A 25,135-nucleotide genomic window follows, 5' to 3' on the forward strand; every position below is an offset into this window, starting at 1 on the left:
ATATAATGATTTGTCTCTTGTAAAGTTGCTCAGGTCTTCACAACTGCACTTTTCTCCCAAGTCCAAAATGTCTACTACTGTTCACTTACCATCTAATATATCCCAGATCTTGATATGCATGGTTGTTATGACAATCAAAGGTACTTACTTCATTTATGAGTGTTCATAATGTTTTGGTTCATTGGTGCACAATATGTGGTAGCAAAGTGAAAGTGAATCCAGCTTCACTAATCTTACATACCCCCATAATAAGCTGCCAACACTCCAGGGCCTACACACAGCTGCTTTTTCTGAGGGAGTGACAGATGAAGAGGGAGGCACCTTCTCACCCATGCTCAGCATATATGGCAGACATCAGCAGTTCACAAAGACGAGGCAAGCAAAATGGCTCCTAATGATTCTCAAACTGACCCTGCTGAAATTACTTTTTTGTTTTTGCTTCTGTGAACATTGCTGTCTCTGTTGCCTGCATGCTCATGAGCATCTTTTTTGTTTTCTGCATGGTCTTTCCATAGCAAGGAACAGAGCGGCTCAAACAACCTCTTAACGTTTTGTAGGGATCGCTTGTTGGAAGCCACATTGCTCTTCATGTCATCACCCTTCTGTCTCTGACTCTGAGTTGTCTCTGACTCCATGTCATCAAATTCATTGGTTTACAATGTTGGAACAGCAGTCATGCTGTTCATCATGAGGACCAGTATCACCTCTGGCTGAATGTGTTCTACTACTGTTAGATTGTTCCTGCTCAGCATCCTTCCTTCATCTGGCTGAGGAAGAACATCAAAGTCTTCATATACTCTGCTCTGATCATGGACAGCATGTTCTTTCTGTATGGCTTCACTGTAGCCATTGCACATCTTGTTAAAAACTTTGAAAGCAGTACTGACAACAACACTGTCTTCATAAATACAATACATAATACCACTGACCCATATATGGAGGTACTGTTCAAAGCATTGTTATTAGATTTCTGGTTAAGATTAGTTTATTTTTTGCTCATTCTTTGTGTGATGTTGGCATCAAGCTGTGTGACTGTTCTTTACCTGTGGAGACACATGAAGAGCATGCAGGAGAGCAGCAGCTCCTTCTCGGCTCATCTGCAGAAACAGATGAGGGTGACCATCACAGGCATCATACAAGCTCTACTTTACTTCCTCTGCTCAGCTTCAATAGTGGCTAATTAAATTCTTTCGTTTCTAATCCCTCTACAGTTCAAGCTGCATGAGCACATTCTTTGTACCGTTATTTTATTGTACTCTTTTGGGACAGCCATTAACATGGGTATTGGTCAGTCAATATTTTTGCCAGCGTGCAATCAGTGTTTGGGAAGCAATTCTCATTTATTTACTTGATTGACATAAGCAAAAAGGTCAAAGGATAATGAGGAGTATTTCTGCAACTTGTGGCAACCCAAACAAAGGTTGTTTTTTTTTTGTTTTTTTTTTTCTTTCTTTCTTTGAACATGTGCATACCTGTTTGTCCAAAGGCCCAATGTTCTTCTCTTATAGTTCTTGTGCTTATTTACAGTCAAATTACTATATGTTTGGAGCAAAATGAATCTACTGCACTACAGCCAAGACTAGTCATTTATACACTTGCTGCCAAGATCCAGTGTTCAGCAGATATTTGGAAAAGATCTTAGACCTTTAAATAAATTTAAATAAGCATGTGAGCATGAACATCAGAGCACATATTTTAAACATGCACAACCTGGTGCACATTTGTCCCACACAGGTTGGGAAAAGTAACCGACTTCTACTTATAATCTCAGTAACTGACAACAGCGATGGTAGCAATAGCTACAATACAATGTTCTGTAAGTCTCATCGCTGAGATCACACACTTCTCATACTTAATATATTCCATACAGTAACGGCTCATGTCATGTTCATGTGTGTTTTGCATTACTCTTCATGATGTCGTGCACTCTGTGCTTCTGGAGCTTGTAGCTACACTTTTTTGGCAGCATCGTTCAAACATATGCAAGGCATTTGAAAAACCAATGACAAAAGCAGACTAAAGCAATCAAACCCCTGTTCAAATCCATCTGCGCCACAAAGTATAAATGTAAAGCATTATGCTGTTAAGAAGATGCTTATCCATTGAAAAACATGAACATTTAATTGTAATTGCATGTTATTTTTTTATGTAAATGTGAAGCCTTGCTGGGATTCATATAGGGACACAGGTGAATACCTTTACTCCATTTCCCAAAGAAATCATATTTTTTTACTTGTCACACTTTAATTTTGACCCACAAAGTGTTTGTTTTGAACCTCAGAGGCAGGAGATTTTTCATTTTTCTCTTCCCAGTCAGTTGGGTTAGTCTGCATTTGAATCTATTCTTTTCATTAAGACATACAATCAAATAAATATCATTATAAAATGCCCACTGCGCTTGACTATGCTAATCTGTGTTTGTGTGAAGACCAGTACGGCTGACTATAGTCACAGTATCACACACCACTAAACACAGAAACTCTTTATTCATTTGTTAGAACACTTACTTTACACTTTATATACCTGCATTTACATATTCATGCTTTGCACCTTTCACTCAAATGCATTGAGTAAGATTTTGATGATGCACTTATACTTTCACTTTCACTTAAGCAGTTTCTCTGTACTTTTCCCACCCCTGGATGTAAGTAGTGTACTTTTCAGTTATGATTGCTTGCAGTAACTTTTCAATTAAGCAGGTTTTTTGTGTATAAGAATGCAGGCTGTGTGCTGTTACATTTCCAATTTACCATACAATATTTCTATGATAAAAGCTATGTTACATTAAAAAGAGTGATTTTTGTTGTCACTGTAAAAAAAAAAAAAAAAAAAAAAAAATATATATATATATATATATATATATATATATATATATATATATAAATAATTTTTTCAATTTTTTATTCTACTTCATTTGAACACAGCAGCTGTTCTTTACATTTACATTGTGTGAATATTTCGTGGTAAACTGGTAAATAAAAATGCTCCAAAATGACTTTAAATAAAATATTTTTTACATTAAATTGCATTAAAAGTTAAGAACATTGTTAGTAACTCCCAGAAGAAGGAGATACTACACTAAATGAGGTGTAATGTGCACAGACTATAGTAATATAAAATGCTTTGCCAGGCTTGTTCTGGCAACAATATGCTTTACAGTGTCCTTATTACAGCATAACTACACTAAACTAACTAATGAATAACTGAGTTATAACTGCGTTTCAGTTTTGGAGTATGAAAAAGCTGTTACAGCAGCGTGTTATACATGTCTGAAGTCTGAAAAACTGGTGCAAGCCACATTAAAATGAACAAACAAACAAGACAAGCCACAACTTTTGATGGGCTAACAGATATGGGCAGTCAGCCCATCACAAGTTGCGGGAGGAACAGGCCTGGGGGTAGTAAGGGGGTAACATTTGGGACATGTACTTGCTTTAGGATGCTTGTCTCACAGGACCAGTTTTGGTTGGCCAAAAAAGAAAAGAGACACTGTAGCAAGAAATAAACTGAATGCAAATCCCTAATAGGACACAAAGAGACCATAAATTTAAATATAAATTTCAACCAGTCACTATTCCCTCAAATTCACACTGAGATTTGCATCTTCACTCATACTGAAAAAGTTGTAGAAGAGGTTTGAAGACAAAATGTTTCAGCTTACTTTATTCATTTATGTATTTATTTGGTTAGTAAGTTATTTGAGCCCCTACATATGAACTATATATGAACTATCCCACCTTTTTTGGATTAGCAGTTATTTTATTTTTGTACAAACTTTTACATCAAAAAGTCAAACTATGTTGTATTTATGTTTTAGTGACCCCTTCATTTTAAATACAGGGCATCCAACAATGACATACTATGCTTATATGATCTTACAAAAATGTCACATGTTCTATTTCTGTTATTTACATATTTCAAAAAATGTTACTAGTCTTTACTCAGTAGTTAGTTTACTGTAATTACACTGCTGCCTACACTGTAATCAAAGTAGTGTTATCCTGTATTTTGCAGAAAAAAAAACATTTCACATTTCAATGCTTGAACGAAACAATACTATTTGTCATTACTGTAGTATTTTAGAGCTGCTTAAGAGACACATTCAAGTGTACAATTAGCTGGTAAAGCAGATCAACCACATTTAAATCTAAATCTTATCTTTTTTCTTTACAGTATAGCAGTTTTCAGTGCATTATTCAAAATGAGCTCTCTGGCGACCTCTGCAGGCAGAGCTGTTCTACTACATTTTGTGGTCACGCCTTACACATAAACTTCATACATATCTTACGCATTTCACACGTTCACATGAACCTCTCTCAGCTCTGCGTGCTTTGGCCAGCAAAATACATGAGTGATTACGTAGCTTCTGAAATGTACTGTAAATGAGAAACACAGCACATTACGCCAAGCTACATTACTGTTTTTGTTGGAAATGTGGTTCATGTTCAAGTGCTACTGCATGTGCACCGAATGTTCTGTCACGGTTTGACTTTATGAGCATTTAAACACTGTTATCCCAAGATACTGAACACAGTCTGCAGTGTGAATTTAACAGCATGTGCTATTTGCATTGTAAATACACACATAATGGAAATTGTATTTTTGTAAGAGCTACATCAGGAAATTCTGAACACTGAGGAAGAAATCTGAGCAGGAGGTAAACAGTTTCCGCATCCCACAAACCCGGCTCTTAATGCCAGTGGATGCCATGTTTTCTCTACTGAAATGAGTTTCACAGATTTTACGGCAAAGGTGCTTCTCTTACAATCAGATTACAGGACTTACAGTACATATTAGTAGCATTGGCTGTTACAGTAGGTGATGGTCAGTTCATCAGTATGGCTGAATAATCTGAATTTGACCTTTAGCATCTACTAAACTGAAGGTCATAAGCAATTTCCGGTAGAGGTTATTCAAGTCAGTAGAGATATGCTGTATCTTTATCTGCTCACAGTTTATAGAGATGCAAATGTATGCAGATCATACTGCAAGCAAGTAGTGATGGTTCATGTTACACAGTGGCTTCTTGATTCTTGTCTTCACCTTAAGCCCTTAAAATCCTAGGCTTATGACATACTAAAGCTTATCATTATAGACTAGATTATAGGACTGTGTAGTAAAGCTTTTGCTGGCAGGCCTTGGCAATTTAAGGGGCACACACACACACACACACACACACACACACACACACACACACACACACACACACACACACACATATATGTATATATATGTATATATGTGTGTGTGTGTGTGTGTGTGTTTACCTAAAGATCATCAGATAGCTCCCTACTCTAGTCTGTAGCAAGGAAAAGTGGCATCAGAGTGGAATGATACTGGTTTTCTAATTGATCCAGTCTTACATTTAAAACAATCCAAAAAGGTAATATATGTTGCAATAGTGAACTGGTCAATTTTTCTCTGCACAGAAATTGTTTGAAAACAGATCCACCAGATCAATGACAAGAGGAGATATTGTGACACCTAAGATGAAGGCAACCTTTGGACAGGCAGCCTTTTCAGTTTGGATTGAGCTGCTTGTACATAGAACTGAATGATCTACATTTGGCTCTTTTTCTGCTAATTTAATTTAACCATGTTTAAAAAAATATTTTAAAAGCTGGCATTGCTTTATTTTATATGCACTGTAAAAAAATCAATTACAACTTCTCATGATGACTGAATAACATGTACTTCCAGAGTGCCTCATAGGAGACATGCTGCATGAACAGACAATTTTAAGTTGATGTAATGTTTTTCCATGAGCTGTAGCGCTTTGGCGGTTCTGTTGTTGAGCAAACTGACCCAGTAGCGTCCAACTAAGGCAGAGTCAACACAGAGCCAAACACATACGAAATGTGTGTGTGTGTGTGTGTGTGTGTGTGTGTGTGTGTGTGTGTGTGTGTGTGTGTGTGTGTGTGAGTGTTTGTGTGTGTCGGCTAAGAATTGGGACAGGTACAGGTTTGACAGCTAGGCCAGATTTTATCTGTACCAAGGCAGATTGTACCCATATTAAGACACATTGTACCCGTATTAAAGCAGATTGTACCCATATTAAGGCAGATTGTACTCATATTAAAACAGATTGTACCCATATTAAGGCAGATTGTACCCATATTAAGGCAGATTGTACTCATATTAAGACAGATTGTACCCGTATTAAGGCAGATTGTACCCATATTAAGACAGATTGTACCCGTATTAGGCAGATTGTACCCGTATTAAGGCAGATTGTACTCATATTAAGACAGATTGTACCCGTATTTAGGCAGATTGTACCCGTATTAAGACAGATTGTACCTGTATTAAGGCATATTGTACCCATATTTAGGCAGATTGTACCCGTATTAAGACAGATTGAACCCGTATTTAAGCAGATTTTACCCGTATTGAGGTCTGAGCCTTCCGCGGAGACAGGAAGCGCGCCACAGTGCAGCTTCTGTAAACTACGGAAGGCTTCAAAGCGCCTCTGGTAAGTAAATGCTTGTTTTATTTTACATACGAGCAGTTTTTCAGATAGACATTTACTCAGACCAATCCTGTGATTTGTCAGTGTTGAGCTCTTCATATATTAAATAAAAATGAGCATCACTTGCTAACAGTCAGTTAGCGTTAGCTCGCCATTATCTGCTGTGGTAGCTAGCTAACGTTAGCTAGGCTAGTGAGTCAGGCTAGTGAGTTAGATGAGTGTTTGCTCTCACAAAATAATGAGATAAAACTTTTTAAAAGAAAAATACCATTTGGAGCTTGTGGAATGGTTTCAAATTTATATTCCCTTTTAACGAACTGGTGTGTATACTTGGTGGAATTAGTTAACTAGCTGGTTAATGTTAACCTGTTTGTGCAAGCTTAGCTAATGTTAGTAGGCCAAGTTAACAGCTCTGCTGGAAGACTGGTTCAGTTCTGGCTAACTTATGCTAACCCACGACTAATAAAGGCTCAAATCTGAGCATGAGAGGTCGAGTGTCTGGTGTTGTAGTGACAGAAAAGAAGAAACTAACTAGGTTCTGTGATATGTGAGTTGTTAGCTTGCTGCCTAGCAGTCTAAGGCTTCACACGCCACAGACCAGATTCAATACTTCAATCAGATGAGTTTAAAAGAACAGTAAGTTATTATTTTATAGCCCCAAATAAATATGTCTTGTCTTTGACTGACTTCAGTTTTTTTAATTTTAACAAAATGTCACCACAAATATGTCTTTATTTCCCTCTCTCATGACTGATTATTGACTGACTGTAATAACCATTGAGAAAGAGCAGTTCTGTAACTTTTTAAAATGTTTTCTTCTGGAGGGTGCAGGCTTATATCATAACAGGTAGGGCGGTGGATGGAGTGTAGCGTGCATTTGGAAAATCTGTAGCACAGATTGTATTTCTCTTTCTTAACTTTTAAAATAAACATATTGTGTCATTCTTGAAGCTGAAGTTTGCTTTTATGCATTTTCTGTGCCATGACATACTGAATAAAAATATTGACATTTAAGGTGACTTAACAGAAGATTTGAAGAATAAGAGAACTATTGACGCTGAGGTGTTTAAAACATTGCTGTGTCTGATACAGTAGTATTAGTACCACACATACCACCATACCAGTGTCACTGCTGTGCTGAGAATAAAATAATATTAATTCCTGGTCAGTGGTTGTCCTACTTGGGGTCCTGATCATTGATGAACGAGGTGAAAGGGTTAACGAATTACGCAGAGAAACCGATCAACTACAATCTGCAATTGCAGAATGACAAAGCACATATACATTAAATGGACCTGAATAAATGGAAAATGAGCATAAATACAAGGTAGCTGTAGATAATTAAGTGAGTATATATGTATAATCAAGTACAGCGATTTACTGCGTTCACTGATTTTGTTTGTATTTTTTTGGCAAACACCATTGTAATTGTTTCTTATGTAATTATTATTTCCCTTATTTTGTCAGAATTTTAAGTTCTGTATATGTTGTATAGACAGTTAAATCAATTGTTTCATAAGGCTTTCTGGTGTAATCAGTTCATCGGTGAATACAGGTGAGCTTTAATAATTGTTAAATTTACAAGATACAATACAATACAATACATAGTGACTTAATGTATGACATTATTATATTAGACCTGTGGCAGATTATTGAATGCTCATCTGTGTTGTACTACTTCTATTTCTTTATAAATTGATAGTTTTACTGTAGAGTTTGACACTGTGTTCTGTAAGTTTGATGATATATATTATCAGTACTTAGTACTGATTTGTAATGAGTATTTTCAGTTAACTCAACTTCAAAAAAGCTTTGTTTAGTGAACAAGATTGTTTAAGTGACACTTTTTTTAAAACCCACAAACAGGGAAATTTCACTTCCGCAATTAACCCATCCGTGACATGAAACACCACATACACACTAGGGAGCACACACACACCGCCTCACAGCAAAAAGGGCCTACCGGCTGGGTGACCAGGGTCCTCTCTGAGTGGAGTTTGCATGTTCTCCCTGTGTCTGTGTGGGCTTCCTCCGGGTGCCCTGGTTTGTTCCCACAGTCCAAAGACATGCAGTCAGGCCAGTTGGACATGCTAAATTGCCCCTAGGTGTGAATGTGTGTGAGTTGTGTTCAAAATAGTAGCAGTCCAATATGACTAACCAGATTAATCACTGTTTTTGGTATAAATTATATTACCACATGACAAACAATTTACCAGTTGTTGCAGTAGATTCTTAGAAAAACAACAGACTCAGCATTCATGATATGCATGCTCTTGAGTCTGTGTATTTGAATAATTAAGTGAAAGGGGTGTGTTCAAAATAATAGCAGTGCAGAGTTCAATTAGTGAGGTCAATCATTCTGTGAGGAAACAGGTGTGAATCAGGTGGCCCTTATTTAAGGATGAAGCCAGCACATGTTGTACATGCGATTCTCCTTGAAAGCCTGAGAAATATGGGTCGTTTGAGACATTGTTGAGAAGAACAGTGTACTTTGATTAAAAGGTTGATTGGAGAGGGTAAAACTCATAAAGAAGTGCAGACAATGATAGACTGTTCAGCTAAAATGATCTCCAGTGCTTTAGAACGGAATGCTAAACCAGAGAGACGTGGAAGAAAACGGAAGACTACCATTCGAATGGATCGAAGAATAGCCAGAATGGCAAAGGCTCAGCCAATGATCAGCTCCAGGATGATCAAAGACAGTTTCAAGTTACCTGTGACAGAAGACGCCTGTGTGAAGCTAATCTATTAGCAAAAGTCCCTGCAAAGTCCCACTGTTGAAAAAAAGACATGTACTGAAGCGGATACAATTTGCCAAAGAACACATCGACTGGCCTAAAGAGAAATGGAGAAACATTTTGTGGACTGAAAGTAAAATTGTTCTTTTTGGGTCCAAGGACCGCAGACAGTTCGTCAGACGACCCCCCATCTCTGAATTCAAGTCACAGTACACTCTGAAGACAGTGAAGCATGGTGGTGCAAGCATCATGATATGGGTATGTTTTTCTCTTACTATGGTGCCGTGCGTATTTACCACATACCAGAGATCATGGGCCAATTTGCATATGTCAAAATACTTGGAAGAGGCCATGTTGCCTTATGCTGAAGAGGAAATGCTCTTGAAATGGGTGTTTCAACAAGATAACGACCCTAAACACACCAGTAAACGAGCAAATTCTTGGTTCCAGTCAACAAAATTGAAATTATGGAGAGGCCAGCCCAATCCCCGGACCTTAATCCGATAGAACACTTGTGGGGTGACATCAAAAATGCCGTTTTTGAGACAAAACCAAGAAATGCAAATGAATTGTGGGATGTAGTCAAAGTATCCTGGACTGGAATACCAGTTGACAGGTGCCAGAAGTTGGTTGACTCTATGCAACATAGATGTGAAGCAGTTCTACAAAACTGTGGCTGTACAACTAAATATCAGGTTATTCACAGGAATGCTATTTTGAGTTTGTAAAGACAAATGCAGACACTGCTATTTTTTGAACATCCTAATGTTCATTTTTTGTTATTTTTTGTAAAGTAGTTCAAAATTATATATTTTTCTCTTCATGTTTTGATTTAGAAAACAGTGTGCAATGTTCCCAATGCATGGAAATAAAAACTATTGTAAAGATTTTGTGCTTAAGTCATGTTTTTGAACACACTGCTATTATTTTGAACACTATATGTGTCTGTCTGTCTGCCCTACGATGGGCTGGTGACCTGTCCAGGGTGTATCCTGCCTTCTACCCAATGACTGCTGGGGAAGGCTCCAACTCCCCCCGTGACCCAGAAGAATAAGTGGTTCAGAAAATGTGTGTTTGTTTGTTAAGACTAGTTGTACTTCTAAGTACAACTCATGTTAGCTCAACTAAATATTTTTTTAGTCTTAACAAAACATGTCATTGTAACTAAGAATTTACAAAAGCGCATTGTGCATTGTCCCTATGAATCTAATATGAATAAACACAAACCTAAACATAAATGCACAGTGAGAGGACAAAATAACAGAAACACTACATGACAAAGGAGCCTGAAGTAGCTTAACCACAGATGATGCATAGCAATATGTGTCAGCTATGAAAGCGATCAACATATTTCATTTGGAACTTTTCAAAACATCCTCAAAGATGCTGGTAAACACTGTGTTGTTTCCATATGGGTACTTTGCAGCCATCACTAGATCTGCTAATTGCTCTATATGATCAAATAACAGCCAGAGAACATTTTATAAAACCAGGTGGAAGTGATGCTCTTCATAACGTTTCCATATTCAAGGATAATAATTCAGTATGCAACGTGATTCAAAAATAATCTTCCCGTACATACTGTTGTCCAACTCCTTCATTCCTCTCCTAGAACTGAAGGCTTTTCTTCCTGAAGAGTGATCCAGTATCATGCCACACACAGTTTAAGACTTGCATGGCAGCATTCCAGGATTGAAGTTGAAGGCAAAGGGTGATTCTCCTTCTAATTTATGTCCCAGGAAGTACGGGTCACTTTGCATGGTATGTTTGCGCTTCTTTCTCCTTCTCTCTTCCAATGTTGTGACAAATCCCCAGAGTGAGAGATGCAGAAAAACATTTTACGCTGGAGGTGCTGAAAGTTTAAGCAGCATGTCTGTGACATCATACTAAATGCTATGCCAGATATTTCTCATCTATTTAACAGAATGCAAATATGAGTTGTGACTTAGTGTTGGCAACCTTTCTACCTTGCTCTTTTGTCCCTTTTTTCTTTTTTTAGGTACTGTAATGTCTTTATTTTGGCCTTAGCTAATCCCCAAATCACTATATCTTGTTTTATATATGACCACAGTGGCGACTCTTTACATTGTGTGAAAATTTCATGATGAGTGGACCAGGAGAAATGATCCATAGTTACTTGGAATAAGACTCTTTACATTAGCTTGTATTCAAAGTAAATAATGTGTTTGCCTTCTCCTGTAAGGTTGCCATTTTAGAGATACAGTGGGTTGCAAAAGTATTCATACCCCTTGAACTTTTCCATATTTTGTCACATTACAACCACAAACATAAATATATTTCACTGGAATTTAATGTGAAAGACCAACACAAAGTGGTATACAATTGTGAAGTGGAAAGAAAATTATACATGAATCAAAACATTTTTTACAAATAAAAAACTAATAAGTGCGACGTGCAAAAATATTCAGCCCCCTTTTCCCTGAGTGCAACCAATTGCATTCAGAAGTTGCCTGATGACTGCTAATGACTCAAAAGGGTCCACCTGTGTGTAATCTAATCTCAGTACAAATACAGCTGCTCCGTGATGGCCTCAGATGTTGGTTAAGAGAATATTGGGGAGCAAACAGCATCATGAAGTCCAAAGAACACACCAGACAGGTTAGGAATATGGTTTTGGAGAAGTTTAAAGCAGGCTTAGGTTATAAAAAGATTTCCCAAGCTTTGAACATCTCACGGAGCACTGTTCAATCCATCATCCGGAAATGGAAAGAGTATGGCACCACAGTAAACCTGCCAAGACAAGGCCGTCCACCTAAACTTACAGGCCGAACAAGGAGATCACTGATCAGAAAGGCAGCCAAGAGGCCCATGGTGACTCTGGATGAAATGCAGAGAGCCACAGCTCAGGTGGGGGAAACTGTCCACAGGACAACAATTAGTCGTGCACTACACAAATGTGGTCTTTATGGAAGAGTGGCAAGGAGAAAGCCATTGTTAAAAGAAAACCATAAGAAGTCCCGTTTGCAGTTTGCCAGAAGCCATGTTGAGGACACAGCAAACATGTGGAAGAAGGTGCTTTGGTCAGACGAGACCAAAATAGAACTTTTTGGCCACAATGCAAAACGCTATGCGTGGCGGAGAAATAACACTGCACATCACTCTGAAAACACCATCCCCACTGTCAAATATGGTGGTGGCAGCATCATGCTCTGGGGGTGCTTCTCTTCAGCAGGGACCGGGAAGTTGGTCAAAGTTGATGGGAAGATGGATGGAGCCAAATACAGGGCAATCTTGGAAGAAAACCTGTTGGAGTCAGCAAAAGATTTGAGACTGGGGCAGAGGTTCACCTTCCAGCAGGACAACGACCCTAAACATAAAGCCAGAGCTACAATGGAGTGGTTTAAAAAAAAGAATATTCATGTGTTAGAATGGCCCAGTCAGAGTCCAGACCTAAACCCAATTGAGAATTTGTGGCAAGATCTCAAAACTGCTGTTCACAAACGCTCTCCATCCAATCTGACTGAGCTTGAGCTGTTTTGCAAGGAGGAATGGGCAAGAATTTCAGTCACTAGATGTGCAAAGCTGGTGGAGACATACCCTAAAAGACTTGCAGCTGTAATTGCAGCAAAAGGTGGCTCCACAAAGTATTGACTCAGGGGGGCTGAATACTTTTGCACGTCGCACTTATTAGTTTTTTATTTGTAAAAAATGTTTTGATTCATGTATAATTTTCTTTCCACTTCACTATTGTATACCACTTTGTGTTGGTCTTTCACATTAAATTCCAGTGAAATATATTTATGTTTGTGGTTGTAATGTGACAAAATATGGAAAAGTTCAAGGGGTATGAATACTTTTGCAACCCACTGTATACACTATATTGCCAAAAGTATTGTCAGCCATCCAAATCATTGAATTCAGGTGTTCCAATTACTTCCATTGCCACAGGTAAAACCAAGCACCTAGGCATGCAGACTGCTTCTACAAACATTTGTGAAAGAATGGGTCGCTCTCAGGAGCTCAGTGAATTCCAGCGTGGTACAGTGATAGGATGCCACCTGTGCAACAAGTCCAGTTGTGAAATTTCCTTGCTACTAAATATTCCTCAGTTGAACTTTCAGTGGTATTATAACAGAGTGGAAGCGATTGGGAATGACAGCAACTCAGCCATGAAGTGGTAGGCCACATAAAATAACAGCGGGGTTAGCAAAGGGCACGTAGTGCACAGAGGTCGCCAACTTTCTGCAGAGTCAATCACTACAGACCTCCAAACTTCATGTAGCCTTCAGGTTAGCTCAAGAACAGCGCAGAGAGCTTCATGGAATGGGTTTCCATGGCCAAGCAGCTGCATCCAAGCATTACATCACCAAGCGCAACGCAAAGCGTTGAATGCAGTGGTGTAAAGCACCGCCACTGGACTCTAGAGCAGTGGGGAGACATGTTCTCTGGAGTGACGAATCACGCTTCTCCGTCTGGCAATTCGATGGATGAGTCTGGGTTTGGCGATTGCCAGGAGAACGGTACTTGATTTGGGCTCGGCCCCTTAGTTCCAGTGAAAGGAACTCTTAATGCTTCAGCAGACCAAGAGATTGTAGACAATTTCATGCTCCCAACTTTGTGGGAACAGTTTGGCCCCTTCCTGTTCCAACATGACTGCACACCAGTGCACAAAGCAAGGTCCATAAAGACATGGATGAGCGAGTTTGGTGTGGAAGAACTTGACTGGCTGCACAGAGTCCTGACCTCAGCCCGATAGAACACCTTTGGGATGAATTAAAGCAGAGACTGCGAGCCAGGCCTTTTTGTCCAACATCAGTGTCTGACCCACAAATGCGCTTTTTGAAGAATGGTCAAAAATTCTCATGAATACACTCCTAAACCTTGTGGAAAGCCTTCCCAGAAGAGTTTATAGCTGCAAAGGAGGGGCTATGGATTAAGAATGGGATGTCACTTAAGTTCATATGTGTATGATGGCATGTGTATGGGACATAACTGTTATTACACTTGAAATATATTATAAGTATACTATGTAAGTCTACTGTTACACTTCAGTGTTATTTATTGTGTGTGTATTGACGTATTGAGCCTCACAGTGAGGAGGGCCTGGGTTCGATTCTCGTGACCGATGTCCACGCAATGTTGAAAAGGCGTGTCAGCCAAGACAGCCCCACAACATCCAGAGCCTTGAGGAACTCGGAACGGATCTCATCCACCCCTGGAGCCTTGCCACCAAGGAGCTTTTTAACTACCTTAATGACTTCAGCCTCAGTAATGGACGAGCCTATTCCCCTGTCTCCAGACTCTGCCTCCTCACTGGAGAACGTGTCGGTGGGATTGAGAAGGTCCTCAAAGTATCCCTTGCACCGCCCAATGACGTCTTCAGTCGAAGTCAGCAGCACACCATCTCCACTATATACAGTGCTAGTGGCGCACTGCTTTCCCCTTCTGAGTTGCCTGATGGTTTGCCAGAATCTTTTCGGAGCCGACTTAGTCACTTTCCAAGGCCTCACCAAACTCCTCCCACACCTGGGCTTTTACTTTGGCGACGACTGAAGCCGCAGATCGCTTGGCCTGTCGATACCTGTCAGCTGCCTCTGGTGTCCCACAGGCCAACCATGCCCGATAGGACTCCTTCTTCAGCTTGACGGCGTCTCTCACCTGGGGTGTCCACCACCGGGTTCGAGTATTACCACCCCGACAGGCACCAACTACCTTGCGGCCACAGCTACAGTCAGCCACTTCAACAATGGAGGAGCAGAACGTGGCCCATTCTGAGTCAATGTCCCCCACCTCCCCCGATATCTGGTCAAAATTCTGATGGAAGTGTGAGTTGAAGATCAATCTGACAGGTTCTTCAGCCAGACGTTCCCAGCAAATCCTCACTATACGTTTGGGTTTGCCCGGCATCTTCCCCCACTACCTGATCCAACTCACCACCAGGTGGTGATCAGTTGACAGCTCAGCTCCTCTCTTTACCCGAGTGTCCAAAACACATGGCCGCAAGTCCGATGACACGACTACAAAGTCAATCATTGAACTGTGGCCTAGGGTGTCCTGGTGCCATGTGCACTTATGGACATCCTTGTGTTCAAACATGGTGTTCGTGATGGACAAACTGTGGTTTGCACAGAAGTCCAAAAACTGAACACCACTCGGGTTCAGATCAGAGAGGCCATTCCTCCCAATCACACCCCTCCAGGTCGCACTGTCATTGCCCACGTGAGCGTTGAAGTCCCCCAGTAGGACAATAGAGTCTCCAGGAGGAGCACTTTCAAGCGTCCTTCCCAAGGACTCTACGAAGGCTGGGTATAAGCACAGACAGCAGTCAGGACCCGTTCCCCAACCCGAAGGCGTAGGGAAACTACCCTCTCGTCCACCAGAGAAAACCCCAACATACAGGCGCCGAGTCGAGGGGCTATGAGAAAGCCCACACCTGCCCGCCGCCTCTCACCATGGGCAACCTCAGAAAAGAATAAAGTCCAGCCCCTCTCAATGAGATTGGACCCAGAGCCCAAGCTGTGTGTTGAGGTGAGCCCGACTGTATCTAGCCAGTATCTCTCAACCTCGCGCACCAACTCAGGCTCCTTCCCCGCCAGTGAGGTAACATTCCAAGTTTCAAAAGCCAGTTTCAGCAACCGAGGATCAGAACGCCAAGGCCCACGCCTTCGGACACTGCCCGATCCACAAAGCACCGAACCCCTACTACTGCCCTTCCCATTGGTGTTGGGTCGATGGGAGAGGGGACTCATGTAACCTCTTCGGCTGGGCCCAGCCGGGCATCATGAGTAAAAAAAATTGTTGCACTTTTTTGCCAGACACTCGCTGGTGAGCCCCTCCCCCAGGCCTGGCTCCAGGGTGGGGCCCCGGGAACCCTGTTCCGGGCAGGGTACTCAAGTCCTGTTTTTTAATTATTTTCATAGGGGGAATTTTGGATCACACTTTGTCTGACCTGTCACCTAGGACCAGTTTGCCATGGGAGACCCTATCAGGAGCTTTTGCTCCAGACACCATAGCTTCTAGGATCATTCAAGCACGCAAACCCCTCCACCATGATAAGGTGGTGATCCATGGAGAGGTATTTTGGGTGTATTTCAATGAAATACATGAAATAAAAAATACTTTTAGTATTCTCTATGCACTTCACGTATAACACTCATGCACATAGGTATGCTTTTTCACAAGGTTGCATCACTATTAGATAATTAAGTCTGCAGAGAAAATGAGAACATTCCAGCTTTTAATGAAAATAATGAGTAAATTTTATGAACACCTTGTTTTGGTTAGACAAGTAGTGTGATTTTTTTTTTTTTTTTGCCATAATTGACAGATCATGCAAATATGCCATTACTGTCTCTTGGAACAATCATCAACTCTGAGAGTGGACAGAAGCCCATATTCTCATTTTTCCTGTGTGATTTCATTAGATATTATGAGGCAAATTGTGCCTAATAGTATATGTACTATTCTTAGGTTTTGTGTTCTACATTGGAAGAACAGTGGAAGAAGCAGATATGTTTGACTTTCTTTGCATGTTAATTTTGAAATTCATAATATAGCAGGTTTTCACTACAAAAATCATAAGATTGGTTTCCTGGATAGGGATTAAGGCTAATCCTTTCAAACAAGAAAGGAATAGGCTTAATCACCAACACTTAATCACTGGCTTACACTTAAGGAAAAGTGCCTGGCTCCCTTTGGAAATTCATGGCAATCCAAATGAAAGAATAAAAAACATAAGGGTTAAATTCCTTTAACTTACACAAAATATGAACCACTAATATTCAGGGTCACAAACACTTTTAATGACTTTGCATATTAACCCTTTAATTCCCACCTCATTACATACTAAAGTTTTGTATTTAGTAACTACAGGTACTTCAGTGCAAACTGGCTAAGCTATTCTTAGAAGTGTGTAATAAAACTTTGGGGTTGCCAGGAGGTCCTGGCCATTTAAGGGGTTAAACAAATTTTGATGCATTGTTACCCACCTCTGGCAACGAGGGCAGTCCAGAAAAGTTGTATAAAACCTGAGTGGCTTTGAATGTTTAACACATGATTAATGCAGAGACATGTTTAGTAGCTAAAATGCATTCAAGTACAGTATTTTTCGAAAGCTGTAAAACTAATTTGCCCTGTTTTTCACATGACCTGTTAAGTGTCAAAGAGTACGACTGAAATATCCAATTGGGAAGGGAAATGCCATTGATTACAATTTTTAGCAAATTAATAAAGTGTGCTTACCTTTTGGTATCTGGGTAGCATTTTAGGTCTCATACAGTATTTTCAGATACTCCAGGACAAAGTGCAGGTGGCAACTGTAGCTACAGCTTAGTGAAGATGAAAGTATGGTAAGAATAAGAATCTTTAAAATACATGCCCATAAAATTCAACCAGATGACTAACATCGAGTTGAACATCATTGGTTGCTGGTAATAGATTCTATTTAACTGGTTAAGACTTTTCATTCTCTTTATATCCAGATATATTATGCTCTTTAAAGAGCAGGATGAGCAGGTCAGCACAAAGCTAATTAACAGTCTGATTCTCCACAAAAGACAGACTTTGAGCCATTAAAGGACTTAAACTAATACAGCAACTTACAAATTAAAGAATACATTATTTGCGTATCTGTTACCACATCAAAATCCAATATAGTGTATAAGGTATCCCTGCTAGCTTGGCACTAACAAACAAAAAATGTTGAATATACCAGGGTCATTAGAAGTTAAGTGATTTAATGCATTTCTACATTAACCTTTGCTATGAATTGGGACACACTTTGCAGTTCTGGCTCTCAATATGAATAAAGTTAAAGTTCAAGTAAGTGGTGTAGACTCTTAAAAACATCATGCAGGTTCAGGTTTCTATTGAAGATTACAAACTTTGGCACAAAACTATTCAAGCATCTCAAGACAAAATCAGAACAATTTATAGATTCTATCATGCTAGGATGTTATTACCATTTAAACTTTCTGTTTATGCTTCATCAGGCATTCTGAATATAAGTCACTCAAAGCATCACAGAACATAGGGATAGAGTGGATATTTTGTTTTATATATTTTTGTGCAGTAAAAAATGTTATCGAAACATATTTGATAATCATTGCCACTGGGTGGTATCATTGTACAAATAAAGTATGCACTAAGCAGAGGTGCTTAGATTTGTATACAAAAAGGTTCAGTATCTGCTGTAGTGTTTCAACCCTGCACATCACCACTTCATTTCACTCATTGCTCCTTTCTTTGTTAAGCATGGTGAGCACATTAACAAATCAGGCGGTTGTGCATAGGGCTGGCTACGGACTGAGGCGATTAGCCCATATGTGCAGTAAAATCCTTCAACCATTTTGTCAGATCTGATCAATTTCCAATGTAAATCCACATGGAAGCTGATATAGGACGTTACAGATCATTTTCATACTTGTGACAAGAGTGACTACCAGTCATTACTGATTCTAGGTAGAAGGAGTGCAAGGCACACGTGATCTAGTGCTTTATGGTTTTCTTTTTTTCATATTGCTTTTGATTAATCTCCCACTGAGATTACAGAAAATAACTTTTTCCAATTACAAGCTGCAGTTCTCCAAAGCTGCTTTGGGGCACTTTCTGAATATAACATGTCTGGTTTGTTTTGCCTCTCCATGGATCACCACCTTATCGTGGTGGAGAGGTTTGTGTGCTTGAAGGACCCTAGGAGCTATGTTGTCTGGAGCAAAAGCTCCTGGTAGGGTCTCCCATGGCAAACTGGTCCTAGGTGACAGGCCAGACAAAGTGTGATCCATAACCACCCCTATGAGGACAACAAAGCAGGACTCGTGTACCCTGCCCGGATCAGGGTTACCGGGGCCCCACCCTGGAGCCAGGCCTGGGGGAGGGGCTCGCCAGCGAGCGTCTGGTGGCCGGGCATTCACTCATGGTGCCCGGCCGGGCCCAGCCCGAAGGAGCTACATGAGTCCCCCTCCCATCGACCCACCACCGATGGGAGGGGCAGTAGTAGGGGTGCGGTGCATTATGGATCGGGCAGTGTCCGAAGGCGTGGGCCTTGGCGTTCTGATCCTCGGTTGCTGAAACTGGCTTTTGGAACTTGGAACGTTACCTCACTGGCGGGGAAGGAGCCTGAGTTGGTGCGCGAGGTCGAGAGATACCGGCTAGATATAGTCGGGCTCACCTCAACACACAGCTTGGGCTCTGGGTCCAATCTCCTAGAGAGGGGCTGGACTTTTTTCTTTTCTGGAGTTGCCCATGGTGAGAGGCGGCGGGCAGGTGTGGGCTTTCTCATAGCCCCTCGACTCGGCGCCTGTATGTTGGGGTTTTCCCCGGTGGACGAGAGGGTAGCTTCCCTACGCCTTCGGGTTGGGGAACGGGTCCTGACTGTTGTCTGCGCTTATGCACCGAACAGCAGTTCAGAATACCCAGCCTTCATAGAGTCCTTGGAAGGGGTGCTTGAAAGTGCTCCTCCTGGAGACTCGATTGTCCTACTGGGGGACTTCAACGCTCACGTGGGCAATGACAGTAAGACCTGGAGGGGTGTGATTGGGAGGAATGGCCTCTCTGATCTGAACCCGAGTGGTGTTCAGTTTTTGGACTTCTGTGCAAACCACAGTTTGTCCATAACGAACACCATGTTTGAACACAAGGATGTCCATAAGTGCACATGGCACCAGGACACCCTAGGCCGCAGTTCAATGATTGACTTTGTAGTCGTGTCAGCGGACTTGCGGCCATGTGTACTGGACACTCGGGTAAAGAGAGGAGCTGAGCTGTCAACTGATCACCACCTGGTGGTGAGTTGGATCAGGTGGTGGGGGAAGATGCCAGTCAGACCAGGCAAACCCAAACGTATAGTGAGGGTTTGCTGGGAACGTCTGGCAGAAGAACCTGTCAGATTGATCTTCAACTCACACCTCCGTCAGAACTTTGACCAGATATCGGGGGAGGTGGGGGACATTGACTCAGAATGGGCCATGTTCCGCTCCTCCATTGTTGAAGCGGCTGACTGTAGCTGTGGTCGCAAGGTAGTTGGTGCCTGTCGGGGCGGTAATCCTCGAACCCGGTGGTGGACACCCCAGGTGAGAGATGCCGTCAAGCTGAAGAAGGAGTCCTACCGGACATGGTTGGCCTGTAGGACACCAGAGGCAGCTGACAGGTATCGACAGGCCAAGCGATCTGCGGCTTCAGTCGTTGCCAAGGCAAAAACCCGGGTGTGGGAAGAGTTCGGTGAGGCCTTGGAAAGTGACTTTAAGTCGGCTCCGAAAAGATTCTGGCAAACCGTCAGGCGACTCAGAAGGGGAAAGCAGTGTGCCACTAGCACTGTATATAGTGGAGATGGTGTGCTGCTGACTTCGACTGAAGACGTCATTGGGCGGTGGAAGGAATACTTTGAGGACCTTCTCAATCCCACCGACACGTTCTCCAGTGAGGAGGCAGAGTCTGGGGACACAGGAATAGGCTTGTCCATTACTGAGGCCGAAGTCGCTAAGGTAGTTAAAAAGCTCCTTGGCGGCAGGGCTGCAGGGGTGGATGAGATCTGTCCCGAGTTCCTCAAGGCTCTGGATGTTGTGGGGCTGTCTTGGCTGACACGCCTTTTCAACATTGCGTGGACATCGGGGGTGGTGCCACTTGATTGGCAGACTGGGGTGGTGGTGCCTCTTTTTAAAAAGGGGGACCGGAGGGTGTGTTCCAACTACAGGGGAATCACACTCCTCAGCCTCCCTGGTAAGGTCTATGCAAGGGTACTGGAGAAGAGAGTCCGGCTTATAGTCGAACCTCGGATCCAGGAGGAGCAGTGCGGGTTCCGCCCTGGTCGTGGAACACTGGACCAACTCTTTACCCTCTCCAGGATTCTCGAGGGTTCATGGGAGTTTGCCCAACCAGTCCACATGTGCTTTGTGGATTTGGAGAAGGCATTCGACTGTGTTCCCCGGGGTATTCTGTGGGAGGTGCTTCGGGAGTACGGGGTACATGGCTCTTTGCTACGAGCCATTCAGGCCCTGTACAAACAAAGCAGGAGCTTGGTTCGCATGGCCGGCAGTAAGTCAGACTTTTTCCCAGTGAGAGTTGGACTCCGTCAGGGCTGCCCTTTGTCACCGATTCTATTCATAATTTTTATGGATAGAATTTCTAGGCGCAGTCAGGGGATGGAGGGTGTCCGGTTTGGTGACCTCAGGGTCACATCGCTGCTGTTCGCAGATGATGTGGTCCTATTGGGGACATCAGGCCGTGAACTTCAGCTTTCACTGGATCGGTTTGCAGCCGAGTGTGAAGCGGCCGGGATGAGGATCAGTACCTCCAAATCCGAGGCCATGGTTCTCACGCGGGAAAGGGTGGAGAGCCCTCTCTGGGTCGGGGATGAGCTCTTGCCTCAAGTGGAGGAGTTTAAGTATCTCGGGGTCTTGTTCACGAGTGATGGTACAAGGGAGCGGGAGATTGACAGGCGGATTGGTGCTGGGTCAGCAGTGATGCGGGCTCTTTACCGGTCTGTTGTGGTAAAGAAAGAGCTGAGCCATAAGGCAAGGCTCTCGATTTACTGGTCGATCTATGTTCCCACCCTCACCTATGGTCATGAGCTTTGGGTAATGACCGAAAGAACGAGATCGCGAATACAAGCGGCTGAAATGAGTTTCCTCCGCAGGGTGGCTGGACTCTCCCTTAGAGATAGGGTGAGAAGTTCGGTCATCCGAGAGGGACTCGGAGTAGAGCCGCTGCTTCTTCACGTCGAGAGGAGCCAGTTGAGGTGGTTCGGGCATCTTGTTAGGATGCCTCCTGGACGCCTCCCTTGGGAGGTGTCACAGGCAAGTCCACCGGGGAGGAGACCCCGGGGAAGACCCAGGACACGCTGGCGTGACTATATCGCCCAGCTGGCCTGGGAGCGCCTCGGAATCCCTCCCAGGGAGCTAGTGGAAGTGGCTGGGGATAGGGAGGTCTGGGCTTCATTGCTCAGGATGCTGCCCCCGCGACCCGAACCCCGGAGAAGCGGAAGATGATGGATGGATGGATGGATGGATGGTTTGTTTTGTACTTTCCAAGATACAAATATCTTGTCTACACCTTAAATTAGAAAAGTTAAAATCATCACAGCAATAACAACCAGATTTACTAACTGAAACTTAAAGTTGTTCAAAGAATGAATTTAAAACTTAACTAAGATGAATAAAGTACTCAAAAACCAGGGGCAACATTAGGATCTGTCATTTGTGTTAGTATGCTGTTTAGGTCAGAACTTTGTTGCATATTCCTTCTTTTGGATGACAGCTTGAAGTCTTTTACTTATGGAGTGCATACGTTTGCACAACTGACCCTCAAACAGGATTACTGGATTTTTTTGTTTTGAATTGCCAGAGCGAGGCAGGTAGTGAACATACACTGACTGCCTGTTTTTTGTGTATGTGTGTAGCATCACTCAGCTCCTCCTACAAGCCTTTTCACTTAAAGTTTAATCACAATGATTTGCACAACGTACCCTGTTCACATAATTCTTAAATCTCACTTTAGTTCTGAACTTCATGACTGGACTAAGCATGTATTTGAATTTACGTTGTGTAGTGAATAGGGTTTATATACCATTGATGTTAGAAACTCTTTGAGGGAAAAAAATAAGTCCTGTCCTGCGCACTCAGAGTATCCTAAATCACTTGTGTTTCTTAGCAGTGTCAGCAATTTGCATTGTAAATACACAATGAAAACGAATACACTGCAAAGTTTTCATAACTCAGTGAGATGAGCTACATTATGTAATCACCAAATTTACATCTCAGTGTTGCATCCAATAAGGAGGTGTGGATTTACTGTTGTTTTTTCCTCATGCATAATGAAACCATAATGAATCTCTCATACAAATTTTTCATGAGCAGCTGGGATGAGTGGTATATATAAGCCAACCGTTAAACACAATGTGTGCTCATAAAATTGGAATTGCATGACATTGTTTGCAAGCAGACATCAGACTCTGAGAATTTTCAATCAGATGCAAATAAATTCTTGGTTAACGACATGCACTGGCCTGGTCTCATTCCTAAACTTCCCACTGTACTAGTTGTTGTTATTGTTTAAAATCAATTTACTTCCAGAGTTTGCATATACTTTTTGTTTGTAGGTTCCAAGCAGCAGAAAACATGTAGAAATATTGACTCAAATATAATATAAAAGATACCTGGTCATTTTCATCACCTGCTAACCCAGTTTTAGGGTTAAAGTCAGTGGAGCTGCTAACTAACACCAAACCAGACCATAGTATAGTAAGTTAGTATGCATCTAGTATGTATTTGCTAAGGAAACAGAGGTTTACAGATAACCTTCCTTCAGGCTTTTCAGAAAATCTAAGAACTATTGTGGCATTTCTGACAGTCTGGGAGGACTATGAGAGATTGCTAGTAATACAAACCCAAAGGAATTGCAGCCACTCACTCTTCACTGCCATTTCACCAATGTGGAGAAGACCAAGCCCCAACTCAAATCTCATGAAGTTAATGAGTGACATCCTGTTATCCACAGTGGATAGTTCAAATATAGTTGGATAGTTTTACACCTTTTGCCAACTCACTCAGATTTACTCACAAAAACATGTTTCTATGCAACGTGTGAAAACTGTTGCAATGCTCATTCACTACCAGCTTGATTACCAGCATGCTCAGAATCTTATGCTTACCACAATATTAAGTTTTGTATCACTGAAATGAACCATACTGAAAAATCTGAAGAAAACCAAACAATTAGCCAAATCTGGGGTGTGTTGTCATTGAGAACGAGGCACCTCCTTACTAGTAGAGTGCATATATGATGGACACACGAACATCTGGCGTTCAGGAAAACTTAATCGAAAAGGCTGACATTGACCCTGAGGATTTCTCTATTTGATCTAGCTCTGCACTTTTTGCTTCAAGAGGAAGGCACCTGTAGAAACCAGGCAAAATGTCTCCTAATACTACTTCAGTTTTGGTCATTGAAATGAGTCCCATGTTTTTTGCTGCAGTGATTGTGCCTCTCTCTGTAGTCAGCGTCATTCTGAACATTTATTTACTTTACTGTATGGCATTTCCTGATCAAGGGTCAGAACGGCTGAAGCAACCCCTTAAAGTTTTACTGGGATCGCTGTTTGGATTTAACACTGTTCTTCACGTCTGCAGTCTTCTTTGGGCTTTAAGGGATTTTGTCTTTTTTTCTTTTTCTGTAGGAAATATTTCATTCACTTACATTGTCCTAGATCTGGTGCTATTCTCTGTAAGGGCCAGTGTAACTTGCTCTCTTTGGTTGAATGTGTTCTACTACAGCCAGATTGTTCCTGCTCAGCATTCTGTTTCCATCTGGTTGAAGAAGAATATTAGAGTCTTCACATACTTTGCTTTGATCCTGGACAAAACCTACAATTTGTTTGGATTCATCATAAATATTTCAGATAATGCTGTGTTCTTTACTGAATGTTTTAAATATACTGCAGGTGTCAACAACACAGACGCAACTCAGAACAGAACATTTGCAACAAGCATTTTATTGTCTAACATGGTGCTGATAAACTTCTGGATAAGATTAGGTTTAACTTTGCTCAATCTTTGTGCCATGTCAGCAGCGAGCTGTGCGACTACTCTCTATCTGTGGAGACACGTAAAGAGCATGGAGAAGAACAGCAGCAGCTCCTTGTCTTCTCCTCATCTGCGGAAACAGATGAGAGTGACCATCACAGGCATCATACAGGCTCTCCTTTACTTCATATGTTCAACCTGGATGACACTAGACGCACTCCTTAGAGTTAAATTGCCAATCTTTTTTGATATGGATCGTCATATTTTTTGCACTGTTATTTCCTTGTACTCTTTTGCAACAACCATTAACGTGTGTGTTGGTCAAACAACGTTTAGGCAGCGGGTGATTCGTCTGTGGGAAAAATTTCTCCAGAGTTCTAATCTGAATGAGTAACACTTCACACTCTCACATCAAGTCCACAATTCCTATATATATACAGAGACCACAGAGA

General features: G+C 41.7%; 1 pseudogene; it reads left to right on the forward strand.

The window, feature by feature from the left end:
• The first annotated feature begins 434 nt into the window (after positions 1–434).
• On the forward strand, positions 435–24,908 carry LOC119263589 (annotated as a pseudogene).
• Positions 24,909–25,135: the final 227 nt, after the last annotated feature.

Source organism: Pygocentrus nattereri, chromosome 6, assembly GCF_015220715.1.
Source record: "Pygocentrus nattereri isolate fPygNat1 chromosome 6, fPygNat1.pri, whole genome shotgun sequence".
Taxonomy (NCBI): Eukaryota; Metazoa; Chordata; class Actinopteri; order Characiformes; family Serrasalmidae; genus Pygocentrus; species Pygocentrus nattereri.